Source organism: Canis lupus, chromosome 29, assembly GCF_048164855.1.
Source record: "Canis lupus baileyi chromosome 29, mCanLup2.hap1, whole genome shotgun sequence".
Taxonomy (NCBI): Eukaryota; Metazoa; Chordata; class Mammalia; order Carnivora; family Canidae; genus Canis; species Canis lupus.
In genome coordinates this window covers 29182360-29203212 of record NC_132866.1, presented here as the reverse complement: position 1 = coordinate 29203212, position 20853 = coordinate 29182360, and the positions used below count along the sequence as shown (strand labels likewise).

Sequence of the window (20853 nt, the reverse complement as noted above, 5' to 3'; positions counted from 1 at the left end):
TGGGAAAGAGTCAAAAAAAAAAAAATCTAAATGAACTACTGATACACACAACAAAGGTGAGTATTTTGGGGGTTCCTGGGTAGCTAAGTCAGCCTTCAGCTCAGGTTGTGATGTCAGGGTCATGCTATTGGGCCTCATGTTGGGTTCTGCACTCAGCGTGGAGTCTGCTTGGAATTCTCTCTCCCTCTACCCCTCTCCCTGCTCATGTGTTATAAATAAATAAATAAATAAATAAATAAATAAATAAATAAATAAAATAAATCTTAAGAAAAAATAAAACAAAGATGATTATTGAAAACATTATGCTAAGCTTAAAAATCTAGACATAAAACAGTATATAAGAAGTTCAAGAACTTCTGGTGACAGAAATCAGAATAGCAGTTACCTTGTAAAATGTGGATGGACTAGAAAGGGACAGCAGACTTTATGGATGATAGAAATGTTCTAAATCCTGTTTAAGGTGATAGTTACATAGGTGCATACTTTTATCAAAAGCAATCAAATTGTACACTTCAGATTTTTGCATTTTATGATATATAAATTTTACTCAATTGTTCAAGTGACAATATAAAAAATTTAATTCCTGCTGATTTATATAATTTTCCATCCAGATTTCAAAATGTACCAAGTATCAAGTAAAATAAAACTCAATGACCCATATGCTTTATGTGAATCCAATTCTAATACAGCTAAAATTAAATATTCCAAAGTTTGCCCACTTAGTATTCTACAGATTAGGTGAGGCATATCCACTATGAAAAGATAGAAGAACAATCATGAAGTGTCATCTGTTATCTGCTTCTTCCCTTCACCTCCCCACAGTGTTGAACTTCTAAGGAAACCCCATCTGAATGTTCTAAAGACCAAAAGTTGTCCATAAGCTTTCAGGCCTTGTCACCATAAGCTAGGAATAACTCCAGACAAAACTTATCAAAACAATAGTCAGGACCAACCCAAAAGCAATCGTTTCTTCGGTAGCCTCATCAAGGTCATTCAAGTCAATGAGACTGACCTTTCCCAACATTAACCCAGGATTCTAATCAAGATGACATGGAGATGAACTTATTTTGTCCAGCTGGCTACAAAAGCAAATGCATGAATTCTTTCTTGCTCACCCTCATGCTAGCCTTTCCCTCCCCTCTTCCTGTTTCTTTTCTTTTTCACACATGCACAAGCAGTCACGTCGTCATATGAGACAAGTGAACACTGAATCTTATGGGTAAAAAAACAGATGTTTTCCAATTATCCTTCACAAAACCATATTTTACATCGGGTTCTTCTATGGATTTATAGCCAATGAAGAGATGTTACTACATTAGCTCATGAAGGGGGATGATAAAAACTGGAAAGGAAGAGTCAGACAAGGCAAAAAGAAGCTATCCAGAAGGCTGCAATTGGAGAAGCATGACAAATGGGCAGCACAGTTTTAGAGGGTTCCGGCAGAAAGGCAGATTGCCTGACTGGGAGAGATTCTCCACAGCTGGAGTATCGCATACACCATCTGGAATTTTTTAAATCTGCTTTCCCCAGGTGATCTGATTCTCAGAGTGCCAGTAGAGATGAGAAAAGAAGTAATTGTACAGCTCAGAACAGCTCCAAATGCTCCCTAAATTAGTTAATAAAATCTTGTTTGAATCAGTTTCAGCTTCTCCTCCAAATTGAGCCCCTAGTTTTGTGTTGTTGTTCCCCCCCAACACACACACACACACACACACACACACAAAACAACCTGAATGGTAGGAGTTTAACCCCAAAGGTTTTCTGTACAATGGAACAAAACATGATTCCTAGCATGATGGTCAAAAATGGTGCTCCAACTGTCGGATCTGGTCCAAATTTCCCAACACAGTCCAACAAAGCTTCATTTTCAGTCTCACTCCTTTTGACTGGTCTTAGCACTACTTTTAGCTGTTGCCAAATGGAGAGCCTACATACTGAGGTCCCCAGTTTTCTTTCCCAGATGGTCCAAACTTCAGATTGAAAACAATAAGGGAAAATATAATTTTAAAAATTAAGAGTAATCACAAATCAAACTCTCATAAAAATGAAAGCCTTTGGTTTTCTTTTTTCACAATATATATGTGCTTGTGAATAGGAGGTGGGGTGCAGTGGGGAGTAGTATACAAGAAAAGGAGAGAGAGAGCCTATTAGGGAACAGGAGGGCAAGGGAAAGAATAAAAAGCAGCAGGAAAGCAATTCTGCCTCTATCTTCTATCCTCATTTCTGCCCTTAATTGATTTTTTTTTTTTTGGTCTCCTATCTTGTTTTATACCAGAAGTATAAATCAAACCTTTTCTATAAAGGGCCAGATAGCAACTTAGCAACTATTTTAGGACTTGTGGACCATGCAGGTTATGTCACAAGTACTCAACTCAACCATTGTAGCATAAAAACAACTATAGACAGTATGTAAATGAATGAGCATGGCTTTGTTCAATTTATGGATAATGAAATTTGGATTTCAAATACTTCTAACATGTCATGAAATAATATTACTGACTTTTTAAAACCTCTTAAAAATGTAAAAACCATTCTTTGCTCTCAAATCATACAAAAAAAAAAACAGTCAGCAGGCTGGACTTGGCCCTTGGACTACAGGTTGTTGGTCCCTATTTAATGCCAATAAATACCATTACTCAAGGTTCAATTCCAGAACTACACAATGGCTTCAGCAAGAGTCTTACATGAGTAGAGTTGTTCAAAATTGAAGCATTCTATCATATCATGAGGAACTGTGGTAAACTTTTCTTCTCAGGATCACAGATGCCTAAATGTGTAAATAAATGTGTATCTAAAATGAATTCCTTCTCCACTTTTAAACTTAACAAAACTTTTCTACTTTACCTATTCTTTTTGTGGAACTTCTTCAGTCTTGTTTGCAATCAAGATGGGGTAGTGTCTTGATGATCATAAACATTTTCAAGTATCTACTAGTACTTTACTTTGGTGATGGTAAAGATTAATATAGGGGTGCCTGAGTGGCTCAGTAGGTTAAGTATTTGCCTTTGGCTCAGGTTATGATCTCAAGGTCCTAGGATCGAGCTTGGGCTCCGTGTTCAGCAGGGAGTCTGCTTCTCCCACTCTCTCTTCCCCTCTCCCCTGCTTATGATCTCTCTCTCACACACACAAATAAATAAATAAAATATTTTTAAAAAAGATTAATATAGATAGCAGTACATTTCTTTTCTCTTTCTTTCCTCTTTTTTTTTTAAATGAAAGCACTAAAATGGTCACTCACACAGATTAGCATCCTATGTTGGCAGACTATTTGCTGGGAACAAACTCCTATATCACTTTGAAAGGGGAAAAAGAGCTGGATATGAAAAGATAAGCAAGAAGAGCAGTTTATAACTTGTAAGTTTGGGCACAGTACTTTTCAGAAGACTTTTCACTAAAAGGATCATTCCTAGCCAAAAGTATAAGCCAGGAGCTGGTGCTACAGATATGGTACTGGCCTCAAAAAACTTAGAGTCTAGTTGTGGGAACATCGGGAGGCACAAAGAGTATATGTTGAACCACAAACACTTCACATATTTCAATATATATTAAAATGTACAGCAATTTGGAATCCCACACAGTTACTCTAAAAATGAAAGCTTAAAGAAATTGTATGAGAAAAATTACAACTCAAAAATATATTGACAAAATACTTTTGCCTAACAAAAACAAAATTAGAAAAATGCCCCAAAAGGCAATAATAAAGTGTAAATCCCCAACCTATCCCCAAGCTGAAAAAACCTATGCATAAAAAGGATCCAAGAGAAAAAGAAGACAATTACAAACATGGTAAAATATAAGAAGTAAAGCACAAAAGATATAATAAAATGATAATATGGATATAGATGAATGTCCTTGTGGCATATATTTGGAGTTATGTTTTTCAGGTTTAAAGTCAATGGTGAATTTAAAAGTTTGAGCTAGTAGTGTTTAAAACTCTGGAGAAAATGTAAACATGTGGGGAATGCAAACTGGTGCAGCCACTGTGGAAAACAGTATGGAGATTTTTCAATAAGGTAGAAATAGATTTTATTTTATTTTATTTATTTATTTTTTTTTAGAAATAGATTTTATATATATATATTATATATATGTGTGTACCTATATACACATATATATGTGTTTATACACACACACACACAATGAGATATTACTCAGCCATCAAAAAGAATGAAATTTTGCCATTTACAATGATGTGGACAGAGCTAAAGAGTATTATACTAAGTGAAATAATCAGTCAGACAAAGATAAATATCATACAATTTCATTCCTATGTGTAATTTAAGAAACAAAACGACAGAGCAAAGGGGGTGGGGAGAGAGACAAACCAAGAAATAGACTCTTAACTATAGAGAACAAACTGATGGTTATCAGATGCGAGGTGGGTGGGTGGGAGGAGTAACAGGTGAAGTAGGTGATGAGGATTAAGGAGTACACTTATCATGAAAAAAATAATAATAAAATAAAATGAATGGCTATGCAAACCATATTGAAATACACACAGAGAAGTCTAAAACAAACAATAAAGACGTTTCTGAAAGTGGGAAACAAAAGAAAATGCAAACATGGGCAACAAGAAAGAACTAAAAGGTTCTAAGCATCTGGTGATAGGTATAGATGACAAATAATCCAGGAACTCAGAGAAGGTTCTGAGGAGACTGGGGAGTGATTTACAGAACACAGTTACACAGAGCACAACAGGAAAGAAATGCAGATGTTGAGGAAGGGGCAATGATGGGAGGGGGGGCAATGATGGAAGGGAACTGGGCAGGAAGGAAAGCTGCCTGCCAGTGGCAAAAAGAGTCAATTCATTGGAAAATTAGGCCAAAAAAAAAAAAAAAAGACAAAATAATGTCAGACAAGACAGCCAGTGAAAACCAAACTCCAAGACAGTCTAACATCTCTATATCAACCACCTGTGGCAATAATCCATGAACATTTGAATCAGAAGGTTATTTTGGGATTATCTAATCCTATGCATTAATTTTATAGTTAAGTGTTCAACCCAAAGAGGTGAACTATCTATACAAAATCACATAATGAGTTGGTGGCCAGTCAAAGGCTTTAATCATAGTACCCTATCTCCAGTGGTCCAGTATGGCCTAGTATGCTGTCCATTGCACCACTCTGCCTCCACACCAAGTCCTCAAGTGAGGTGTCCATTCCTGTTACTTCCTCACATATTTCTGAAAGTTGACTTTCAGTATCTGAACTTATAATTGTAGGTCTGTAAGTTCAATGCTTAGGAGAATAAATGTAGCTGGGTTTTATTGTTGCTTGTTTTTTTTTTTTTCCTTTTTAACCATTATAGCATTGCCATTACTAATTGTGTGGCCTTGAGCAAGTTACTCTATCCCTCTAAAATTCATGTTTTACATCTATAAAATAAAGATAATAATAGTGCCTCCCACAAAGGACTATGGTAAAGATTAAGTGACATTTTACATATAAAGCACGCAGTACATGTCCTGGAATATAATAAACAGTAAGTGTTGGCTATTGTTAAAGAAAACATTCACCCTCTCCCATACTTCTGCCCATGAGGAGCAGCACAGCATAGTGGTTAGGACAAACAATAAAGAGCACAGATTCTGGATGACCCTGCTCTACCACTTCCTAGCTGTGTGGGCATGGGCAAATTATTTAAATTCTTTGTGTCTCCCATTTCCCATACATAAATTGGGTCATTTTAAGAATAAAATGAGATATTATATGTAAACAATATCTTAAAAAATAGAAATGCTTTAAAATAAAAGCATGTATGGGGCACCTTGGTGGCCCTTGGTTAAGCATCTGCCTTTGGCTCAGGTCATTCTCTCCAGGTCCTGGGGTCCTGGAATCCAGTCTTGTGTCGGGCTCCCTGCTCAGTGGGAAGTCAGTTTCTCCCCCTCTATCTGCCTCTCCCCCTGCTCGTGCTCTTTCTTTCTCTCTCTCTCTCACCTCTCAAATAAATAAATAAAAATGTTTTTTTTAAAAAAGGAGTATTTGTCAATAAAAAGATTTAACTTATAGAAACTTCCATTTCCTGAGAAGTATGAAAGAAAAATTTGGCTTTTTCCCATGGTTGGGTATGAAATAGTGATTGTATATGCTTATCATAATGGGGAGGGGAGAACGGGCAGAAACTTCTCCAAGACCTCTTTCAATTTGCCACCAAAATCCCTATCATAAATCTTTTGTGCATAATTAAACTACCTATAACTAGTTCTTTCCAGTCAGAAAGAAGAATGAAATGTACCACTCTTCCAACCTACTTCCTCAAAGATATTTGGTATCTAGTAGCTGAATTTTCTCATTAAGCATTTGGAGGGCATTTCTAAATAAAGTATTTTTTGTTGTTGCATTTTCGTCAGCTCTCCATTTCTCTGTTATCTACAGATATAAAGGCCTAGGATCCCAATATCATCACCAGGGCCTTCAACCAGGGCCAAAATCCTAAATCTGGAACTGGGGGATCCACTGAGATTGTAGCCAATAATCTGTCCATAGGCATAGCCAATGGTCAGAGCCAGAAGTCATGAAGGAAGCAAAATTAATAACCAAAACCTAAGCCAAGAATCATAAAACAAAGTTGGCAAGAAAAGGCAGGGAAGGGAAATGGGTGTCAAAGTTAAGCCAGAGGAGTTACAAACACCTCATATTACAAGAACCACCTACAGGCCATTGCAAACTGTAACTGCTGCTTTAGGCACAGTCTCCTTGAAGACTACTGACCAATGGCTGAGCCATAAGGAGCAGTCAGTTTGGAAAAAAACATTCTTTGTTCTGTGGCTCCTTTGCCAATTCTAGTTTCTCTTATTTTGGTGTGCTATTTCTAGCAATGTAGGCTTCCATGTGAATCCCTTCCTTCTTGGGCCAGTAATTTAGACTCTATGAATCTCAATTAGCTCATCTGTACAATGATAATAATAATTCTTACCTTTATCGATTTGGTTTAAAGATCGTATGAGAATATATATGAAAATCTTAAAGATTTGACATATCACAAATGAATTTTTTGGTAAGACACACTATAAACAAAGTTAAAAGATAAATTTTAAACTGAGAGAAAATACTTCTAACAAATATTTAAAATATCACTATCCCTAATAATTCAAAAACTTCTACAAATGACACGAGGAAAAAGATGGCAAGGCATACAGAGACAATTCACAGAAAAAATACAAGAAGCTCAACCACACCAGAGATCAGGAAACTGCAAACTAAACAGGGAGGTACCACCTTTCAGCTTGGCAAGAATTAAAGAGATTGATAATATGAATGCTGGCAAGGATTTGGGAAATAAGATACTCATATATACAGTTGGAGGAAATAGAAACCTTTTCGGTAGGCAATTTGTAACATTTAAAATGTGACTAACCTTTACTCCACCTCTGACCTAGTTGCCTTCTAAAGTAATTACATCAAACTGAAATTTCCTTCTTTTTATATCTTCCCCTTTCCTCAGTTTATTAAATCATTTTAAATCTGAACATATTTCTCTCACTTACAACAAGATCACCAGCTTAATTTTGTGAGATATAAGCAAATTAAACACATATGCTCTCCATTTCATCATGCAAGGTAACATAAAAATATGACAAGTTCATCAAAAAACAAGAATTCCAATAAACCATGCTAAGCTCAGAGGCAAATGGAGACTTAATGTACCCCTTGCCCCCTTCTGTACTCAGTTCTTCTTCAGTACTGCCTCCCAAGTTATACCAAGCACCCTTCCAATAAATCCTGCTTTCAGAAAGGAATCTGAAAAGCAAATTTATCAGTAAAAAAATATACAAAGAAATAAAGCTATAACTGTTAAATTTCAGAAATTGGTTTTTTACATAAGTACCCAATATTTTCAGGTACTGTGTACAATGCGAACCAAATTGAGGGACCCTATCCTCAGAAAACATGGAGAATAGATAAACAAACAAGTAGTTATACTACACTGTGGTTGGTTATGATTGAGTTAAGACACAATGTTAAAGACGGGAGGTCTAACCAAGTGCAAAGGGTCAGAGAATTCTAAAAGAAATATCTAAGCCAAAGACTTAAGAGTGAGTGAGCACCAACTGGACAAAGGTTTCTGAAGAATGCCTTCCTGACACCTCTGAAATCATATCACTTCATTCATCCAAAATACATGTCTGACTCTGAAGAGTAGTGAAGTGGGAACAAAATTCAAACTTTCTAACTTCTAGTTCCTTTCATCATTTGGAACACTATATCCCTGGCATCCTTACCTCTCTTCAGCTTCAAGTGGCCATGGAAAATAGTCAAACTAGTAAAATAAGTCACAGAAAATCACAAATCAGAACATAAAGTGAATAGATACAGGCAGACAGCTGGGGAAATGGTTTTGTAAGATTTTCTCTGAAGAACAAATGTTTGGGACAAAACAAAATTCCCAGCAACAGTGTATATGCTCCTAAAGATTGTAGCTTTGGCAGGGCAGTAAATATTCAACCCCAATGTCCAAACAGAACAAATATCTGTATAGTCTCTGCCAAATCAAGATTAAAAACTTCTGAAATAAAAAATAGCCAGCAATAAATTTATCCATTTTCAGCTAAGCAATATTTAGAGGGGAATTTACAACTTTAAATGCCTCTGCTAGAAAAAAATATCAAATCAATAACCCAAGCTTCCACCTTAAGGATGTAGAAAATGAAGAGTAAATTTAACCCACAGTAAATAAAGAGAGGAAAGGAAATAATAAATATTAGACTGTAAATCAATTGAGTAGAAGTTAAAAAGGCAAAAGTAAAAAATAAAACCAAAAAATGCTTCTCAGAAAAGGAAAAACAAAAACAAAAAATATTCAAATTTTAGCAAGATCCACTATGAAAAAAAATGAGAAGATAGATTACCAAAATCAGTAATGTATAAGGACACATAACCACAAAATCTGTAGAAATTAAAAGATTCTAAGGGAGTGTTACGAACAATTTTATGTCAATAAATTAGACAACTTAGATGAAATGAACAAACTCCTAGAAAGAAGCAAATAAACAAAATGGATTCAGGAAGAAATAGAAAATTTGGATAAATCTATAATGAGTAAAGACACTAAATTAAAAATTTTAAATATTTATTCAAAGAAAACACCAGATCCAGATGGCTTTACTGATAAAATCATTTAAAGCATCTAGGAAGAAATAGTATCAATCCTTCATAGACTCCTCCAGAAGATGGAGAAGGGAATACTTCCCAACTCATAATATAAGGTCGATGTTCCCCTGAGAGTGCTTTCTAAACCTGGTCTGAACAAAACCCAGGATCACAGAACTCAGTTAATGCTGGTATCTTTGGGTTCCAGATGGATTCTTAAGGAACAACTAGGAAGCTGGAAATATTATCCAAGTACATGTTAAGAAAGCTCTAGAACCAACCTGGATCTCAAAAGTCCTTTAAAAATTTAAAACTATCTCATGAAGAAATTGAGAATAGCTACCTTTAAAAGCTATAAAGGAACTACACATACACACCATTTCTGCCCAAAGAAGCTAATAACTGAAATATTTTGGCTTGCAGGGCAATATTAGGATCAAGCCATGAGAGCTAGGCTTCTCAGTTCTAAATCACTTTATAGTTTCTAGAAAACCTTACTGGTTTAACCTTACTGATTTAGGTGATCTCTCATATTTGAAGTTATTACATCTATGAAAAACAAGTGATTTTCCAGGTTTGGGATTTGGGGTTTTTTTTGTTTGTTTGGTTGGTTGGTTGGTTTTGGTTTTTATTTATTTATTCATGAGAGACATAGAGAGAAGCAGAGTCATAGGCAGAGGGAGAAGGAGGCTCCCTGTGAAGAGCCCGATGTGGGACTCGATCCCAGGACCCCAGGATCGTGACCTGAGTCAAAGGCAGATACTCAACCACTGAGCCACCCATGTGCCCAATGATTTTCCAGTTTAAAAAAAAAAAAACCCTTATATTTAAGAGTATGTTGCAAAAAAACAAAAACAAAACAAAACAAAAAAACTTTCTTTCCCTCTCTTCTTCCTTCTTCTATACTTAATTATGTGCATACCCTAGTTATATCTATATAGTACAAATATTCAACTTCACAGTTCTGAGTGACAATGAAAAGTGGTAAGCTATATCAGTATGAAATGGCACTAATATGATAGCCATATAGAGCATTACTTAGTACACAGTGCTATCATGTATCATCTCATCTAAAGTTTACATTGTCCATGTTTTGTTCTCTAAAGAGGGTTATGTAGACACTGCAACTACTATAATTGAATCTTACTTGATACACTGAAAAAAGAAAACTATGCTCACTTGGACAAATCAGATTGGGATATTTGGTCCATAATAAAACTAGGGTAAAGGTAAAGAAATAAGAGTCTACATGTCTATGTATTGAGATTTGAAGGAAAGTACAGAGCAAGGTTTTTCAGGACTGTTGTACAGAGCAATTTAGAAAACGATGTCCAGGAACACCTGGGTGGCTCACTGGTTGAGTGTCTGCCTTCAGTTCATGTCATGATTCTGGGGTCCTGGGATGAAGTCCCATATCAGGCTCCCCGTAAGGAGCCTACTTCTCCCTCTGCCTATGTTTCTGCTTCTCTCTGTTTGTCTCTCATGAATAAATAAATAAAATCTTTATTAAAAAAGATATTTAATTTTTTTTAAGTTTTTCTGTGCATTAATAATGTAATAACACCAAAAGTATGACCCATAAAAGAAAAATGATGTTGAATTTCATCAAAATTAGGATTTCTACTCCTTGAAAAACACTGTTCAGAGAATGAAAAGACAAGCCCCAGAGCAGGAGAAAATATATGTAAATCACATATCTGATAAAGGACTTTTATCTAGAATATATGAAGAACTCTCAGAGCTCAAATACAAATGAACAATGCAATTTTTTTAATGACCAAATTTTGGAAAATTTGGATCCAAATTTTTGATCTAAAGATTATATTCTGAAGGCAAATATTCACAGGACATAATGCTAACATCATTTTTCATTAGGGAAATGGATATTAAAACCACAATTAGATACCATTACCGTGGACATTGCTGCTATAAACATTGGGATGCAGGTGTCCTGCCATTTCACTGCATCTGTATCTTTGGAGTAAATCCCCACCAGTGTAATTGCTGGGTTGTAGGGCAGTTCTATTTTTAACTCTTTGAGGAACCTCCACACAGTTTTCCAGAGTGGCTGCACCAGTTCACATTCCCACCAACAGTGTAAGAGGGTTTCCCTTTCTCCACATCCTCTCCAACATTTGTTGTTTCCTGCCTTGTTAATTTTCACCATTCTCACTGGTGTGAGGCGGTATCTCATTGTGGTTTTGATTTGTATTTCCCTGATGGCCAGTGATGAGGAGCATTTTCTCATGTGCTTGTTGGCCATGTCTATGTCTTCCTCTGTGAAACTTCTGTTCATGTCTTTTGCCCATTTCATGATTGGATTGTTTGTTTCTTTGCTGTTGAGTTTCATAAGTTCTTTATAGGTCATGGATACTAGCCCTTTATCTGATATGTCATTTGAAAATATCTTCTCCCATTCTGTAGTTTGTCTTTTAGTTTTGTTGACTGTTTCTTTTGCTGTGCAGAAGCTTTTTATCTTAATGAAGTCCCAATAATTCATTTTTGCTTTTGTTTCCCTTGCCTTCATAGATGTATCTTGCAAGAAGTTGCTGTGACCAAGTTCAAAAAGGTGTTGCCTGTGTTGTCCTCTAGGATTTTGATGGATTCTCATCTCACATTTAGATATTTCATCCAATGTTTATAGCAGCAATGTCCACAATAGCCAAACTGTGGAAGGAGCCTCAGTGTCCATCGAAAGATGAATGGATAAAGAAGATGTGGTCTATGTATACAATGGAATATTACTCAGCCATTAGAAACGACAGATACCCACCATTTGCTTCAATGTGAAGGGAACTGGAGGGTATTATGCTGAGTGAAGTAAGTCAATTGGAGGACAAACATTATATGGTCTCATTCATTTGGGGAATATAAAAAACAGTGAAAGGGAATAAAGGGGAAAGGAGAGAAAATGAGTGGGAAATATTAGAGAGGGTGACAGAACATGAGAGACACCTAACTCTGGGAAACGAACAAGGGATGGTGGAAAGGGAGGTAGGTGGGGGGTTGGGGTGACTGGTGACGGGCGTTGAGGGGGGCACTTGACGGGATGAGCAGTGGGTGTTATGCTATATGTTGGCAAATTGAACTCCAATAAAAAAAATACACACACACACACACAAGAGATACCATTGTCTCTCTTTTTTTTAAGATTTTATTTATTTATTCATGAGAGAGACAGAGACATAGGCAAAAAGAGAAGCAGGCTCCCTCTGAGGAGAGCCTGATGCAGGACTTGATCCCAAGGCCCTGGAATCACGACCTGAGCCAAAGACAGACACTCAAATCACGACCTGAGCCAAGGCACACACTCAACCTCTGAGCCACCCAGGCACTCGATATCATTACCTTTCAATTAGAATGGCTATAATTACAAAGACTGATCATACCAAGGATGTGAAAACCTCCATACAATACTAGTGGAAAGTAAAGTGGTTACAACCACTATAAAAAAAATGGTTTGGTAGTTTCTTAAAAAGTTAAACTCACTTGCCAAAGAAATGCATATATCCAAAGGTTTGCACAAGAATATAAATAGTGGTTACATTGATGATAGTTAAAAACTGAAAGAAAAAAAAACAAAAGACATCCATCAGCAGGTAAATGCATAGCCAAATTGTGGTATATTGATACAATTATTCAGAAATAAAAAAGAATGAATTATTGATATGTGCAACAACATGGATGAATCTCAAAACAATTATGCTAAGTGAAAGATGTCAACAAAAAACAGTACACACTGTCTGATTCCATTTATATAAAAAAATTAAGTGCAATCTAATGCAGAATAACAGAAAACAGGTCAGTGGTAGCCTAGGGATAGGGGAGCCAGAGTGAGCAGAAAAAAAGGTATGAATAAAGCAGTTTGAGGAAACTTTTGTGGTATAGAGATGTCGTTATTTTGATCATGATGATTTCATGGGTGTATATAAATGCTGAAATTGATTATATTTTATGCTTCAATATGTGCAGTTTATTGTATGTCAATTAAATGAAATAAATTTTTGTTTTATAAATTTCTCCTATATTTTAAAGACTATATATCTTAATTATGTTTAGTTACATTTTTCTGCTAAATTCTGTTTCTGTGAATAAGATACTAAGCAAAGACTGGTCATGTGGAACCCAAGTTATATTTGAGTGTCAATTGTCATTCTCATTTCAACTGAACACCAAAGTGGATAAACAACTTGACCAAGCCCATAGAGACTGTACATGATAGAATCTAGATTCAAACCCAGATCTGTCTGGCTCCAAAGCCCATGTTCTTCACACTGTTATAATCCATGGGAAAAGTGGAATACAAAATGGTCTGGACATGATATTGTAATTATCTTTTTAAAAAAGGGAAAGAAAAAAAGGGAAAGAAAGATAATTTCTTAGTGTAAAATAACTTCATTTGGGTTTTAAGTCATTAGCCTACTGTTCCTTGGAGGATACTGCTTTAATATACATTAGCTTAAACTATCTTGGCAAAAAAAAATTAATACTTATAAAATGCCTTTGTCACTTCTTACCTTTTTAGTAAACAATACAAATCAAGTCTGTGGCATTTGGGAAATAATGGCTTTGCGGACAAATACCACGATACAGTGCCTTTGTTAAGCCATAGATTCTTTCAGGGTCAGGGTATCTTTGACATTGACTATGAAGAGCCTGGAACCAAGTACTCTGAGATATATGAGAAAATAATGTTTAGAGCTCATCACATTGTTTTACTTGGCATTATCTTGACACTGCTCAATCATTCTGTAAATCTGAGTGATGCCAAGTCTACGTGTTTCTGATTTAGTTCCACTTAGTAAATCAAAGTGTTGTTTTATGAGTGATGTTTGAGATTTAAGGCAATACTCCACTGGTATCCTTTGAAATAAGGAGACTGAGTCAGAAACCATCATTCAAGTGGCAGATGGATTAAAGATGCTTTATACAAACCAGCTCTATCAGTTTCCACTGAAGTCTATGCTCTTGCCAAATGCATTCTCTTCGAATATACAATGAGATTTTTTTCTTCACATTTATAGGCCAAAATTCCTCTTGCAGCCACATCTTGCTTCAGTTTATTTGGAGTAAGTTTTTATCTCTTTTATTTTAATGCTGATTATGGAATATTTGAAGCCCTGTTGCTTGAATTCTAGAAGAGTCAAGAAATGTAGCAGAATTGATAAGGAAATGAAGCACAGAGAAGATAAGACCAGGGCTAGTAGATGTGCTCACTTTCAAAAGCAAATAGATGAGAAATAAATATAAAGAAATGGGAATGTGTATAATCACAGACCTTTCTTGAAATGAAGATGGGGCTGAGATGGAGTGAATGGAGATAATATAGGTATCTGGAATTTTTAAACATTGCCATAAATTCACATAGCTAAAAAGAAAGATGTGCTAATCCCACTTTCTCTCTTCCTTGCTCTTCGTTTCTCACCTACTTTCATATTTCTCCAATTCTCTAAATTTTTTCTCCTATTCAACAATGAGAAAAAGTGTAGTGCAATGAGAGTAAAAAAAGAAGGAAGAGGAGGAGGAAAGGAAAAAGAGAAAGGGAGATGAGAGAGAAAGTACTAGATGGGAATAAATAAGAATGGAGAGGAGAGAAAAAAGAGTATGAAAACACCTCAGCACTTTTATCACTAAAGCAGTTTGTTTTGCTGGAGGGGAGATGGGTGAGGAGATGGGGTAATTGGGTGATGGGCAATAAGGAGGGCACTTGATGTAATGAGTACGAGGTATTATATGCAACTGATGAATCAGTTCTATCACTGAAACTAATAATATACTATATGTTAACTAAATTGAATTTAAATGAAAAATAAAATAAAGCAGTTTTAAAACATGGTCTCAAATTCTTTGACACTCTTCCCATCAATAAGTGGACTCTATGCCCCCTCCCCTTAAGTCAGAATACTCTTCTGACTGCTTCTACAAATACAGTATGGCAGATGTAACACTATGCGATATCCAAGATTAGGTCTTTAAAGGCCAGTTTCTACCTGGTTCTTTTAGAATGTTTGTTCTCTGAAAGGTCCCTGTAAGGACTCCACAGCTTGATACCACAATGGCAGAAACCAAATTCATATCAAGAGGCCACATGTAGGTGCTCTAGTCAATAGGCCTACTTGAGTTCAACTTTTGAGTCCTCCTATCCCAGACATCAGAAATGTGAGTGAAGAAGCCAAGACTGGCTTCACAGGCATGCAACCTATACTATCACCCAGGGTCCCACACTCAGAAAGGCATTAGCCTTGGTCTAATCTCTGTTGCTGCCATCTTAAAATTCTTAATAATTTTATCTTTGAGCTTGTATTTTATAAGTGAAGTCCAATGGAACATGAGTGTGAGCAGAGGAGATACACATAATATGCATATCTGCCATGGTTCCTTGCTGTCCCATTAGGATATAGCTTTTGTGATGCTCACTACAGTCTCTACAACATACTTACCTTATACTCAAAGTCCTGTGCTCATAAGAGCTCTGTACTTAGTTTAAATGTCACCATCTTAAATTCTCAATGATTGTATCTTTGAACTTATATTGTATAAGTCCATGGGACAATGCAGCATACACACATAAGTAGAGGCAACAGGTACAAAAGGCATATCCCCACCCCACCCCATCCTGCCGCCACTTTCACACATATAGCCTTCATGATGCTCTAGAAGCACAGAATTCTGACAGATCCACAATATGTGTAAGTTCAGGGAGACTCAAACTGGGTCCAGGATAAGTGTGTTTACATCTACAATTGAATAAGCAGAGGCACTCACAGCCTGGAGAAGCCACACTTTTCATTCAAACTAGAACTTGCTTTGAATGCAGGAGAAAGGCTGTGGTATCCTAATAAACTAGAACAACCAGGAAGCCTATCGTATTCTCTTATTCATGTTCTTTCCCCATACTAACCAACTACTTACAATGTAAATGATGACATGAAAAGTTAAGGGAAAGACAGAACAACCCATAGTTCTTTGTTCTTTTGAGTCTTCCTTATTGATTAGTTAGCCAAAAGTACAGAATGTTGGTAGAATGTGTGCATTATCAAAGAGTGAAGTAAAATCTGTTGAGATGGACTTCACAGCATTTCCACCGTTATGGTAAGATCAAAATGCATATGCATGTGTGAGCTACAAAATACAAACCATGTAATTTCTGTGATTCTGTATACAAGTTCCTGTATACAATCTTTTTTTAAAAAAGATTTTATTGGGATCCCTGGGTGGCGCAGCGGTTTGGTGCCTGCCTTTGGCCCAGGGCGTGATCCCGGAGACCCGGGATCGAGTCCCACATCAGGCTCCCGGTGCATGGAGCCTGCTTCTCCCTCTGCCTGTGTCTCTGCCTCTCTCTCTCTCTGTGACTATCATAAATAAATTTAAAAAAAAAATCTTAAAAAAGATTTTATTTATTTATTCATTAGATATACACAGAGAGAGGCAGAGACATAGGCGAGGGAGAAGCAGGCTCCTCGAGGGGAGCCCAATGTAGGACTCGATCCCGGGACTCCAGGACCACTCCCTGAGCCAAAGGCAGATGCTCAACCACTGAGCCACTCAGGCGTCCCCAAGTTAAATGCTCTTATATTTCCATTTAAAACTCACATTGCACAATATAAAAATGAATAATGGGCCACCTCCTCCCATGTACTGCTTTGATCCCTTTACAACACCATCTGTCATGTAACCTAGATCCAAAATGGAGAACTCACAAAGTCTCTAAGTCTCAAGTGCTTTATCTGTGAAATAGGAATAATGAGACTTCACAGGATAGTTTGAAGATTAAAAAAAGTAATGCTGTTAAAGGTCTTAGAACATACTATCTGGACATATTATTCAATAAGTAGCTACTAGAGTACTACTCTACTATGAAAAATCATGGTAGTGATGATAATGACACAATTTTTTTAAAGCTACTGATTCATTTTGGGACAGCTTTATTGCAGAACCCTTCCATACAGTGAACTAAAAGATGTCTCTTTTTAAATTATACCAGTCATATTTCATGAGACCCTAGACCCCTACAAGCCATAGTTAATCCTTCTTCCACAGTCTTTCAGATGGCTAGAGACAATGACAGGGCCTGTCATTTTGCAAACTAAAGAGTTGCTACACAGCCTGTTCAATGTCTTGGCTAAGGCTGAACACTCTGGCTAAGCTCCTGAATATTGCACAGTCAGCTGATATTGCTTCCTGAGAAATCCATGGAATTTCTACTCCATGTTATATTCTGTGTTACACCTAAGCAAGTAAGTTGCTATCACCCACCTTTTATAACCAGTCTCAACTACATTCTCAAGCCACATACGTTTAAACTGAAAAAGTTGGAGGAGGCATGGGTGGGGTAAGAAATTCTTGACAACATTCTTGAATGTTGGTTCCAGAAGGGTAGAGATTTTATAATCTTTGTTTATTAATAAATCTGTAGTACTGGACTCATACTAGATACACATTATTTGTTGAAGGAATGAAAAAATAAATTTACAGGGAACATAAACACCTGCCATTACTTCTACCCTATTTCAAAGGAACCTCAAAGTTCATATTTACCTAGGTCCTAAGCAAAGTACAAGCGAAATACAAAAATATCTGAATGTCAAAAACTACATTATGTCATTTGGCAGGAAAAAAAATCCTAATAATATGTGAGTACTATCTATAGAAACACATAAAAAGAAGAGAATAACAGATTCATCTTCCAGCACTGAACATGCCTTCAATTAAAAAATCTCTACTTTGGGGTTCTACAACTAAAACAAGAGTTAGAAAATTAAAAAGATGCTTGGAAAAATAAAGCTTCCGGAAATAGTAACTATATAGAAAATCTAAAGAAACCAAACACATTTCATCCAGAGAAACTGAGCCTTCAATAATTTAAAGGAATATTACATTAATAATGGTGAATGGCTATTTCGTTTCCATTGTAATGGAACAAAAGGAACAGCCTCAATTATAGCAGGAGATTCTTATATTGAAAATTAGAATTCACATCTCAAGGGATGTGAAACACTGACAAAAGCTGCCAAAAGAGATATGAATTCTTCAACTCTACAGACTGATACTCTTTTCAGAGTATTCATCTTTCTAAGATTATTTAAGTGGATTTCTGTCCAAAGGGAAGTGTGAAGTAGATAGCTTTAAGGTCACTATTCTAAATTTTTGAATCAGAAGCAACTGCGAAAAATAGGGCATTTCCAAGTACCTAAAGTAAATCACATCTTAGTCTAGAAAAAAATGTTAACCCTCCATTTCGTTTCTCAAAAGATCTTACATTCAAATAGTATTTCACAATTTACAGTGGGTTTTGGGGTTTTTAACCTCTTTATTTTTATTATGACTTAATATCCCAGATTGCCTGCCCAAGCTTGAAGGATAAAGGGGACAAGAAGAACGGATCAGAAGTCTTGGTTTTAAATAAACCTGTTGTGCCCAAGATCGCAAATCCGAGAAACCACCGAGGAGCCAACACCGATGCAAACACACGAGGGTTTATTTACAACCTCGAGCCTGGGTCCAAGTCCCTGGACCCAAGCTTGAGGACCCAGACTCGAGGTTGTAAATAAACCCTCGTGTGTTTGCATCGGTGTCGGCTCCTCGGTGGTTTCTCGGATTTGCAATCTTGGGCACAACAAACCTAGAACAGAAATTTACAAAAAGGCCTCATACGATGGACAACGTAGTTTCGCAGTAAAAGAAACAAAGGGAGAAGACTGCAAAGATAGATCCAGGTCACAGAGAACACTAACCAGCAGTAAAGGTCTTTTCTTTCTCAGTCCAGAAAACACTATTCCTGGGTGCCCTGTGGACAATCCATCGAGGAGTGAAAACTCCTCCACCCCTTCTCAACTATCTTGTCATTTATTTTTTCTTGGAAAGAGGTGTTTGTTCGTTAGAGGGACTTTTTCCCTCCAACAAATATGCTTTTGGTGTCAATAATGGAAAAGAAATGTCTTGAAGGAAAAAGAACAAATGGCAAAGACCTGAGAATTTTGCAAAAGACTGAAAATATCGGTGAGCTAGAAGGCATTGTTCTTTTTCAAGTCTGAACTAAAGGCCTACAAAACTATGAGAATGTGCAAAAAGCTTTTTTTTTTTTAAGTAACTGCTCAAGATTTTCTCCCGAGTCATTTCAGGCCTAGTTACCCCATTTTCAATCTGAAACGGAAGGTACAGCTATTGGAAAAAGTCTGCTGTTCACAGCCAGGTCAGAAAGCCCAAGATTTGTTTGGCTTGTGCCCTTTGCAGAGGAGATCATAAAACTCCATTCCTCCCCATCCTGAAATAAATGCTAGGCAGAATCATGTTCCCAGAATGTCAACTGAATGCCACAGAGAAACATTTGCTTTTCTTGGTAACCAGTGCATTTAAGGGCACTGAAGTCCATATTTTCAATTCCAGAGAACTAAGGGCAATGACAATTTTAGGCCTTTTTCTCCCTAAAGAAAATGCTTGAGGAAATAAAGATGTAAAATAGCCTTTTTTCTAGCAAATATATATTGGCCCCTTTCACTAAGAAACCACTTAGTGCACATGAGCTCCCAGGTAGGTCAAAAGTCCTCACAGAGGGATCCAAATGTTCTCAGGGCATGTGTTTCCCCTTATACTCAGAGAATTATTTTTAAAGTTAGATATTTCTGCAAACAAACCAACACTAAACTCCCTTGGGAACCATTTTGCTGGGCAGGGTGGCTCCACTGGTTAGAAATTGATTTGAAGGAGGCCAATGATTAGAATTGTATCCCCTCAGGGATAATATTCTAAAATGCAGAAACAAAAACAAAAATAGGAAAACCTGGTGACCAAAGATAGCACCTCTTATAAATGCATGCCTTCAGTTGCCAGCAAAATAGTGTGATTATATCTGAAGTTAACAGAGTAGAACCTGCAAAAAGAAGTCAATGAACCAACTGGCCCCTTAGTCAATGCTGCCCAACACACAGAGGGTACATAAAAAGTAACAAACTCAGTAGTGAAAAAGATCAGCTTTGTTTATTTTATAGTTCTCCCTCTTCTGGTCTATATCCTTCACACCACCAGCTCAAAGTACACCTTGACCACCAACTGCTCTTATTCTCATCCCCTGTACTACCCTTCATTTGGCCTGCAGAGCAAGCCAGATGCAAGAATCTCTGAATATATCCAGAGTAGATGCTTGTGTGCTCAGCACTGCCCAGCAGCAGCAAAGAAAATTCCAAGAGGGGATTCTCTTGCTAGGTTCAGTCATGACTGCCCAATAATGAATTATGAAAGAGGAAGGGAGGGACTCCTGGGTGGCTCAGCAGCTAAGCCTCTGCCTTCGGCTCAGGGAGTAATCCTGGAGTCCCGGGATCGAATCCCACATTACCCTGCATGGAGCCTGCTTCCCCTCTACCTGTGTCTCTGCCTCTCTGTGTGTGTGTCTCTCATGAGTAAATAAATAAAATCTTTTTTAAAAAATGAAAGAGGGGGATCCCTGGGTGACGCAGTGGTTTGGCGCCTGCCTTGGCCCGGGGCGCGATCCTGAAGACCCGGGATCGAGTCCCACATCGGGCTCCCGGTGCATGGAGCCTGCTTCTCCCTCTGCCTGTGTCTCTGCCTCTCTCTCTCTCTCTCTCTCTCTGTGTGTGTGACTATCATAAATAAATAAAAATTTAAAAAAAAGATTTAAAAAAAATGAAAGAGGAAGGGAACCTGGAGTTTATTTAGATTAACTCTTATTTTCAAAAGAAGGAACATGAGGCCAAGGGATATGGAGTCATTTGTCCAAGTCAATGTGCTAGGGCTAACAGGGCTAAC

General features: G+C 37.0%; 1 protein-coding gene and 1 long non-coding RNA gene across 6 annotated transcripts in view; one reads left to right on the top strand and one right to left on the bottom strand.

The window, feature by feature from the left end:
• Positions 1-11933, top strand: part of LOC140621026 (uncharacterized) — a 38110-nt gene extending 26177 nt beyond the window's left edge. For both annotated transcript variants that reach the window (XR_012020750.1, XR_012020749.1), the window contains one exon: positions 11620-11933. This is a non-coding gene — a long non-coding RNA (uncharacterized lncRNA). The remainder of the gene's footprint in view (positions 1-11619) is intronic.
• The window catches only part of HPSE2 (heparanase 2 (inactive)), a 629145-nt gene that overhangs the window by 513727 nt on the left and 94565 nt on the right, over positions 1-20853 (bottom strand). The window lies entirely within an intron of this gene.